The sequence below is a fragment of the Calidris pugnax genome, unplaced genomic scaffold (assembly GCF_001431845.1).
Source record: "Calidris pugnax isolate Ruff unplaced genomic scaffold, ASM143184v1 scaffold9, whole genome shotgun sequence".
Lineage (NCBI taxonomy): Eukaryota > Metazoa > Chordata > Aves > Charadriiformes > Scolopacidae > Calidris > Calidris pugnax.
In genome coordinates this window covers 925,552-935,325 of record NW_015090778.1, presented here as the reverse complement: position 1 = coordinate 935,325, position 9,774 = coordinate 925,552, and the positions used below count along the sequence as shown (strand labels likewise).

Below are 9,774 nucleotides of genomic sequence, written 5' to 3'. Positions count from 1 at the left end.
GGGTGGGGGGGGGGGGGCAGCCGCGGGAGTCCCGTCCGCCCCCCCCACCCCCGCAAACTCCCCGCACACACAGCGCACACGTGCACGGGCACCGCGTTCCCCCCCCGCCCCGGGGGACACGGGAGGGCAGGGAGCCATGCAGCACAGCCAGCTCCATCCCCACTACCCCGAGAGACCCCGGCCGGCTCCCCCCGTGACCGCCCCACCAGAGGAGCGGGGGTCCCGGTGCTGCCCGCGCCCCCCGACACAAAGGGACCCGGTGACACCCCCCCCCCGGCGGGAAGGGGGTCTGGGGGGGGGACCCGGCACCTTGGGGTGACACGGAGGGGCCTTGCCCGCCGGCTTTCCCGCGCTGCCTGGATCCATGGGGACCCCCTCCTGCCCCCCAAAAGCTCCCTCCGGTCCCGGCAGAGCTCGGGATGCTCCTCGGGGTTTGGGACGGGCCTGCGGTGCTGCCAGCAGCCCTGACGCATCGACGCCGCGCACACCTCTGGCACAGCTGCCATGGCAATAGCCTACGTGCCGGTGCCCGCCAGGGGACAGCCGGCGTGGGCACACACATGTGCTCTGGTCCCACCTCGCACCTCCTCCTGTCACAGCCCCGCAGCAGCCCCAGCACCCTTGGGTGCCACAGGGCTTGGTGCTGGCACAGCACCCTGCCCCAGCACCCTGCACTGCCAGCGCCGCGTGGCACCCCACTCCAAAGCCGTGGCTGGCGAGGGTTGTGCTTGGGTATGTGGGAAACGAAAACCCGGGCTCAGCTCAGTTTCCATCTTGGCCAAATGTGATGCACAAAGGCAGGTCTGTGCCAGCAGCTGCTGATGCTCCGTCTCCGCCGGAGCCTCCGGCACACACCAGCCCTGTTCGGAGGCTGGGATTTTCCACAGTATCCCCAGACATAGCGACACGCTGCAGTGTCCTGGGTACACTCGCAGCGGTTCCCGTTTCTGCTGCAGATACTCACCAGCAGCGGCGTGTGGCACGGCCGGCCCGCAGCCGCCGGCCAAACCTGGTGGCAACAAACAGCTCGAGGAAAAACCATCCCCAAAAAGCGGTGGCCGGGGCCAAGGGGGTGCCAGCCCCCTCGTAGGGTCCTGCTGCTGGGGCGACCACGCTCCAAAGAGACCGCGAGGTGCCAAATCCCGCAAGGTGGGGAGGTGGGGTTGATGTGAGGGTGTCTCATCACCACTGCCCCATGGCACCGAGGGCCAAACGGAGCCTGGCAGCAATGTCTGCCACCAACAGCATCCTCCCTGCGAGGAACACGGGTCCTCCATCCCACCACAACCACTCTCCCTCCAGCTCCCAAGGGACCACAAGGGATCCCGATGGAGCGGAGCATCCTACACACCTCAGCGCCCAGACCCTGTGCTCCCCACTTGCCTCCACCTCCTCTTCCCCAGGGACCCCCGGTGCCACACTCTCCAGTGCCCGTGGCAGGACATGGGGCAGCTCTGCAAGAGCTGGGGGACGGGTATGTCCTCCCCCAGCCCCTGGGGCAGCTGTTGGGAGAAGGGTCCCACCAGGCACCCATGGGCAACCGAGCCCAGCACCCTGGCAAGGGTCTAGGGACACCCTGGGCAAGGTGAGGGGCAATGCCACGGGCACTGGGCTGGTCTGGCAGCTCCTGCCCGGCTCAGGCAGAGGTGAGAGGGAAAGGCAGGGCCCGGCGTTCCGGGCGTGCGGTGCCCAACCGAGCAAACCACGTGAGCCGGGAGCCAGCTCCAGGATGAGGTAATGGGCCCGTCCTCCCCTGCGCCACAGCCTGGCTCCGGCCAGGGTGACTCAAAGGCTCTCCTGGCCGGTGGCAGCGCCGCCAGCCCTGGCACTGCCCCGAGCCAGCAGCCCACGCCACGGGAAGGTCCAGGCTGGCTCTGGCCATGGGGCAAGGAGAGATGCACCCAGAGCGATGTCCCAGGCAGATACCCCAGTCCCACCAGTGCAGACCCTTGGCACTGCCACCCACAGCAGAACTGGCCACATTTTCCAGGGTAAACACCTCGGCAGTGGGGGAACCGGGCACCTCTCCAGGAGCTGAGGAGAGTTCGAGTCTCTTCTCTCCCTCCTCCAGCCACCACCACCATCTGCCCGGCTGCAGGGTGTCCCCATGGCAGCGGGGAGCCCCCATGGGACATGGCACGGAGGGGCTGTGCCAACCCACCGGCCGGCTCCAGAGTGGGCAACATGTCCCTGGCTACCACCAGCTGATTTCCCTCGCCCGGCGGCTCCCAGCCACCCCGCTGGTGACACCGTGCTGTAGCCCGGGCTGATGGCACCAGCGGTGCCACCAGGGCTGTGCCAGGGCAGCCGCACAGCGCCCGGGCCCAAGGAGCCCCGCAGAGCCCCAGCCCCAAAGGAACCCCTCCGAAACTGAAGTCTCCTGGAACGAAAGTTTATTTATCTGTTTAATTAAGATGTGTTCACCAGGCGCACAGACCCCGTTCCATCTGTCTCACTTACAGCCGCGTCCCAGTAAAATTAAACCTAATAAATATCAGACGAGGGAAAGCAAAGGGCACATGTAAGATATATGATCAAAGGCAGAAGTTGCACAGGGCTGCAGTTCTAAGCACATCTTTCTCTCTGCCCTTCGGGGATGGGTTGGCGATGCGCTCCTATGCACAGGATGGGGCTGGCTTTCCTTCAAATCAGCACTATTTTCATTTTTTATTTATTTTAAATGAACCCTTGAGGGCTCCTTGGTTTTGTTTTCTGGAAGAGGTAGAACAACACGGCACCGGGACAGGAGTGGCCTCGGCCTCTGGTCCAGAGCCCAGCGAGGCACCGGCGCCGAGGGGCAGAGCCTGCGCTGGGAGGGCTGATGGGCACACACCCCCCAAACCCCCAGGAGAACCCTACAGGGAAAGAGTGACCCTTGGGGCTGATCCCAGACAGCTGGGACACACTGGCCACCCATGGTCCAGAGCTGGCCCAGTGGCAGAGACCTGCTGGGATGTGCCCGAGGCGGCCGATGCGGCACTGCCAGCTCTCGTAGAGATGCCAAAACTGCCGGGCACTGAGCTCCCCTCCCAGGCACACTCACCTCTGCCATTTGGAATCTTTACCCAGCAGAAAGGAGGGCTCCCAGCCCTTGCCTGGACTCCCGACCCACGGGGCACAATGGGAAATCCCAGCCCCAGACCTCACCGGGAGCCATCCCACACCTTCTCCTGGCAGAGCGGGGTGACCTGGTGGCCCGTGAACCTGCCAGGGATGCACTAAAGGGACACAAAGTGCAGCCACGGGGGGAACTTGTGTTTAACGGGACCCCTGTGACACACACCCTACCCCCTGGCCATGTTCCTGCAGTGCGATGCGGGATGCAATCCCGGCCGCTGATGCTCAGGAAGAGCTGCCAGGAACGGGACCAGGGCACAGCCGGGGCACTGGGACCGGCCAGGTCGGGCACTGCCATCACTCAGATGGAGAGTGTAGGGCCAGCAGCCCCACAGCACCCCAGGAGCGGGGCACCCGCCTAGTCCTCCCCTCCCACCTGCTCCAGAGTGCCCCCAAGCCACGGCATTCATTAATTAAAAGCTCATTAGTAGTTAGTCCTAGACATAAAGCGATTAGACAAAGGCGCTGACGGATCTGAGCTGCGAGGAGAAGGGCCCGTGTGCCCCGTGGGCTCGGCTGAGGGTGCCCCAACACTGGGCACAGACCAGGACAGCGAGAAGGGACAGACAGAGCTGACGGGTGACAGCACCACATGCCTGCGAGCTGTGTCCTGCTGCAGAAAGGTCCCTGCCTCCGTGGCCACCTCCATGCCATCGCTGTGCCACTGCTCCCTCTGCCTGAGCTCCCCTGGGCTCTCCCAGCCCCTCTGCCAGGGCAGCGTCAGGATTTATCTGGACTGCCCCATGCTGCCCTGAACCCCACAGGCTCCCCCACAGCCAGCCACGCCGCCCAATATAGCCTATTGCTGGTTTCTTGCTCCATCTCCAAACGACAGACGTGGTTTAAACCAATCACAGGCATACTGGAACCCAGTATGGCCATTATGGAGCAGCCCCGCCAGGGCACAGGGACCCCAGGAGCGTGGGTGGGACATTGGGAAGGATGCTCAGGTGGGATGTGGGAAGGATGCTCAGGTGGGATGTGGGAAAGATGCTCAGGTGGGATGTGGGAAGGATGCCCTGGGTCCCCGGGGATGCCTGGCCGAGCCTCCTCTGCATCCAGATAAACTTCCTCCCCCTTTTCCCTCTGCTCCTTCCTCCTCCTCCTCCAATGGCTCTCAGGGGGTCACCGGAGCCCTCCCCTGCCCCACTCTGAACTCCCAAAGAAGCTGGAGACTGCACTGGAACCTCTGCCCTGTGCCTTCCTGGCACCCTCGTGGCTGCTGACCCAGATCCTGCCCGTCCCCGGCTGCCACCTCCCTGCCTGTCACTGCAGCCACCAGGTCACGCATCCCCGGCAGGGCAGTGATGTCACCAGTACCCAGGTATGACCTCACCAGGTGAGGAGGGGACCATGACCAACAGACAGCAAGAATTTGGGCCAGCACCCGTCGCAGCCGGGAGGGGAAGAGAAATGCAGGGAAAGCACAAGAAGAGATGTGCGAGGGGGGACATCGGTGTCCCCCCGTCATCCGTCATGAGCAAACAGGGCACAGGCACCTCCCAGCAGCCGGCCACATCCGAGCTCTGCACCACAGGACACACGGCAGCTCCCGTGGGGACACGGTTTACATCTGTGGTTGGGCAGGACAAGCGGGAGGTCGTCACCGCAGCGGCGAGAGCCCGGCTCCTCGCCTTCCCTCAGCACGGCCCTTCCTGGAGCCCTCTCACTTGACAAAATATTTACATGCAAAGGCAATTAGGCTCCCTGGATTTAATGAGAATTAACGTGCAGGCAGCAGAACCACAGGAAGAACAGATGCTGCCGAGCACCCCGAGCTGGTAATGAGAATTAACGTGCAGGCAGCAGAACCGCAGGAAGAACAGATGCTGCCAAGCACCCCGAGCTGGTGGGGCCGGCGGGGAAGATGGCTGTGCCGCGCTCCGCAGGGTGCCCCGCACCGGCGCTGCCAGGGCCAGAGCCCAAGGGATGGAGGGGGACGCAGGAACGACGGAGGGTGATGGGAGGAACGAGCAACCACAGACCCGGGGACCTGCGATGCTGCATTCCCAGAGATCACACCTGCTGCCCCACGAGGGGTTCCCAAAAAAACTCACCCCCTCGAGCGGGCTGCAGCGGGGGCTTCGGGAGGTCACAGTGCGAGGGGTAGGATGGGGTGGTCAAGGCCACTTGGGGGATTTTGGTGTATCCCCGAGCAGGGATGTGTGTGGCACCGCTGCTCCCGGGCTGGGATGGCACCAGGAGTGGCAGAGAGGTGACATGGGCAGGGGGCGGGGGGCACCAGGCAGGAGGTGGTCTGGAAGCAGACACTCAATCCTCATTATAAGGCTTTGTAAATGCACAGACAGGGTATTAGCGTTTAAACAGGCTCTAGGACTCCAGGGCAAACTTTAAAAATCATAATATTTATAGAACCCTCCCTTCCACTCGCCCCACATGCTCTTTATTTCGCCTGCAATTACTGCTAATTTGAAGACATTTTGCTTTGGCATCTCAGCCTGTTGCGGTGCCCATTACCCGGCCGCCCGCTGCCGCCTGCCACCGCAGCGCTGCCGACGGCGGCCACGCTCCCGCCACGCCGGGAAACCAACGCCACCACCTCCTCCCGTGCTCACGGTGCCAAGGAACGACGCTCGGCAGCTCTGCCCTGCCCCGGGCTCTCTCCCGGGCAGAGCTGGGGATGCCACCACATCCCCAAGACTCGGCCATCCCGGGGTGCCCAGCACAGGACAGGGAAGGGAGACCCTCGAGTGCCATGGTGCTGCCCACTGCCACCACCCCAGGGATGAAGGGCACCGCAGGGAGCCATGCCTAGAGTGAGATCCCACAGGGACGGGCACCCTGGCACTGCTGTACCATGCCCTGCTCCGGCTCCACGAAGCCCACGCGGTGCCCATGGAAACTCCGGAGCAGGTTGCTCTCACAGCCGTGGCGGCTCGTTAAGGCTGGGCAGAATTAACACCCCCGGCAGGAGAAGGCTCTGCCAGCCCCGACGGGCTCCTGACTGGCGGGGAACGGCGGCTGCACCGAGATCTCTCATGACAAAGCACCTTACGCCTGAAAGCTGCTTCCCCGACAAACGGTGAATTCGCGTTATCCTCCTCCTCCTCCCCGTCAGCTCCTTTCCCCACATCCCCCTTTCTCCCAGCTCCTTGCTCCGAAATCCAGGAGAGTGCGGATCCTGGTGCATTTCATCCCCCAAAGGCTGCCGTAGCCCCCTGGCCACCGCCGGCTCAGGGGGGGCAGGAGCAGGAGGGAGGGGGTGGAAGGAGCTGGTGCCACTGGATGAAGCCCCACTTTGGGGGGCTGGGATGCGACGGGAGCCCCCCCAGGCTGGTACAGAGCCTGATGTGTAGCCAAGCTCCTGCACCTTTGGGGAGGAGGACATGTCCCATGAGCTGCTGCCTCCATCCCATAGAATCACAGAATCACATGGGGTTAGAAGGGACCTCTGGAGATCATCTCCTCCAACCCCCTGCCAGAGCAGGGCCACCCAGAGCAGGTTGCACAGGAACGTGTCCAGGTGGGTTTGAATGTCTCCAGAGAAGGAGACTCCACCACCTCTCTGGGCATCTCCTATCCCTCTGCTCCCCATCCCACACACTGCATCCAGCATCCATCCCCGAGCAAAAGCTCCCAGGCAGACGCCATCATGTCCTCCTCAGCCCTGCTCAAAGCCCTTGGGGTCTCAGCTGGTCCCCCCTCATCATCCTCTGGATGCCTGACCCCTCAGCTGGCACGGGGTGCGACCCCCAGCTCTGGGGTCAGTGGGGGATGACCAAACCAAACCACGTGTCCCCACAAGCTCCCAACCATCCCAACGGGGACCACAGTGTCCCACGGGGACCTCTGCAGCCTCAGCCACCAACTTCAAACTTGGGATGTAAGCGTGGGGGCCACCCCATGAGTAGTCTTCCAGATCTTGGGTGGGCACCCACGGGGGACAGACCCTGAGGTGAGAGAGGCTGGGCTGCTGCTCTGCACCTGAACGCCCTGCTGCCACCACTGACCCATGTCCCCTCCTAGCACAGCCCCCCAAGACCCCCACCACTCACTAACCCAGCGAGGACGGGGTGGGGGGGGTGTTTTTATGGGGGGGTGGGGGGGCTGCTGCCTGTGGCCAGCACGGCGTGGGGCTCAGAGGGAGCGGAGGAGAGTCAGGACGGTGGGAAGGGGTTGCCCAGGCAGGGACCCCTGCCTTCCTCCCCACTGCCAGGCCTGCCCCCCACCCCACAGCCCGTCCCCCGCCAGCCGTGGGGCAGCGGGAAGCAACAACGGCAAGAAACACCCCCAACCCCGAGCAAAACCCCGGCAGAGAGAGAGGGGGAATGCCCACCCTTGGAGGTGGTACCTACCCAAAAATACATCATCATGTCGGCCGCGGGGTGCTGAGGAGCTCTGCGGGGTCAGTGGGAAGGCAGTGGGCTGCTCCTCCTCCTCGGGGGGCTCTCCCCCTGGGGCGCTCACTGTCCGGCTCCAGCGCCGAGGGCTGGGGTGGCCGGGAGCCCTGCCAGTCGCCTCCCTCCCCGGCACGGCGTGGGCACTTGCCGTGGGCTACCAGAGCCGGCTGCTGGCATCCAACATGGTGCTGGAGAGCCGGGATGGGGGGGTAGATGGGGGGCAGCCCCGGGAGCGCAGCAGAGCAGGGGCTTATTCACCCCAGGGGGAAAAAAAAATGAGAGAGAGATGGAGGGATAAAAATGAAATCCTCTCTGGAGTCTTTAAGATCCAAGGGAAGGGAGAGCGTGCGAGGAGGAACCCGCTCCCCAGCTGGGTGGGGGTCCAGGACCCCCGGAGGGCAGGAGGGGTTGTTGGGGGGCTGGTGGGCTCCCTGCGGGGTGTGAGCTCCCTCCCAGCGCAGCTCGGGCTCCGGTGCTGACACCCGGAGCAGCCGATGTTCTGCCTCAGCGTTTTCCAAGCTGCCCTGTCAATAAGGGAATCGGCCGCGCTCGCCGTTAACCTGCGAGGTGCCAGCCGGCTCCCAGCCCCCCCCCCCGGCAGGCAGCCTTTTGTGGGGCCGCCCGCTCCCCACTGCTGCTCCCAAGGGGGCAGGGATGCTCGGTGGGGGTCTGCCAGGACGGGCTGTTTCGGGGGGGTCCAGCATCACCCACTTTGCAGTATGCCAGCAGCCCCCAGTCCCTGGGTGCGGGAGCGATGGGGACAGCCCCTCACAAGCCCTGCAGCACGGAATGTGGCCACCGAGAAGGGCACCCAGAAGTGCCCCATTGAGGCAGTGGCCATCCCTCCAACCAGGGATGGTTTGCAGCCCCTAGACCCCTGGGGACGGAGGCTGGAAGGAGACCCCATCCCACAGGGATGGGACTGGCTGAGATCCCGTACGGGAGGCAGGGACAGAGCTGGCACAGGGTGGGTGATGGGGATAAGCCCTGCTTGGGCAGGAGGCTCTGGGGCAAGATGGACCTTTCCTGCAGGGCAGGGGGGCTCCAGGGCAAGATGGACCTTTCCTTCAGGACAGGGGGGCTCCAGGACAAGATGAACCCTCCCCACGGTGCAAGGGGGCTCCAGGGCAAGATGGACCTTCCCCGTGGGGCAGGGGGCTCCAGGACAAGATGGACCTTCCCCCTGGGGCAGGGGGGCTCCAGGGCAATATGGACCTTCTCTGTGGGGCAGGGGGCTCCTGGCTGCCTCTGGCACACACCGCGGGCAGCGCTGCTCATCAGGCACTAAATCTCCATCCTCCTGGGGCACCGCTCAGCGGAGGGGAGCGAGGGGACCGTGTGCGCTGAACCAGATGTGGGAGCAAGGGAATAAATAAGAATAAGGGAAGGCACAGGAGCGAGAGGGGTGGCAGATCGGTCTCTGGGGCCCAGCTGGCTCTGACATCTCCAGCCCCATAATCATATTCAAAGCAGAGCCGGGCTGAGGCATTTCTCCTCCAGCACAGCAATAAAAGAAAGCAACACTCTCAATAATTCAGCACCAGGAGAGGGTGATAACGCAGGGAAGCCACCACTGCAGGCAGCTGGGGCGGGAGGCTTCCCACTCCCTCTTATGTCTTGGTGATCAAAACCCTCTCCTCTTTCTCTGTGCCCTACAAACACAACCCAAGCTGTTGGACCACAGCCCGCTGGACCCCCAAAGCAGGACAGACCCCCACGCTGCTGCATGGACATGGTCTTGGCGTGAACCGGCTGCAGGGAGACCCAGGGCAGAAGAATAAAAGCACTCCATCACTGTGCAAACCCAAACCTGGGGGGTCCCTGGGCAGGGGGGAGCACCATCCTGGGGTCAGGACAAGGTGGGCAGTAGGAGCATGTCCCAACACTCTTCCCAGCACTGTTTCACCTTCAGCATCCCCAGTCCTATGTCCATATATGCCCCTTGTCCCAAAGCACCTTTGCAAACAGTCACCCTGCAGCCACATCCCAGCTCTCTCACCCAAACTGGGCATCGGGACCGCTTGGCCACAGGATACTGGAGCCCTGCTGTCTCCTCCCCACTGCCAGGGCACACCTCTCCAGACACAACCACCTAGTCACAGCCTGACGCGCTCCGGCCACCCGCAGCCCCAGGGACTGACCCCAGTGCCGCCCATGCCCCACACGCAGCTGGACACTGCGAGGGAGCGGAGCCCTCGCTTCAGCACAGGGAGAGAGTCGCAAAGAGCTCAGGACAGACACGAATGGCAGAGGTGGGGGAGCCCAGCTCCCCCCACAGCCTTCCAACTCCTTCTGG

The 9,774-nt window shown here is 63.9% G+C and overlaps 1 protein-coding gene across 1 annotated transcript in view; it reads right to left on the bottom strand.

The window, feature by feature from the left end:
• Window positions 1–9,774, bottom strand: part of RBFOX3 (RNA binding protein, fox-1 homolog (C. elegans) 3) — a 275,085-nt gene that overhangs the window by 31,704 nt on the left and 233,607 nt on the right. The gene's annotated exons all lie outside the window — the stretch shown is intronic.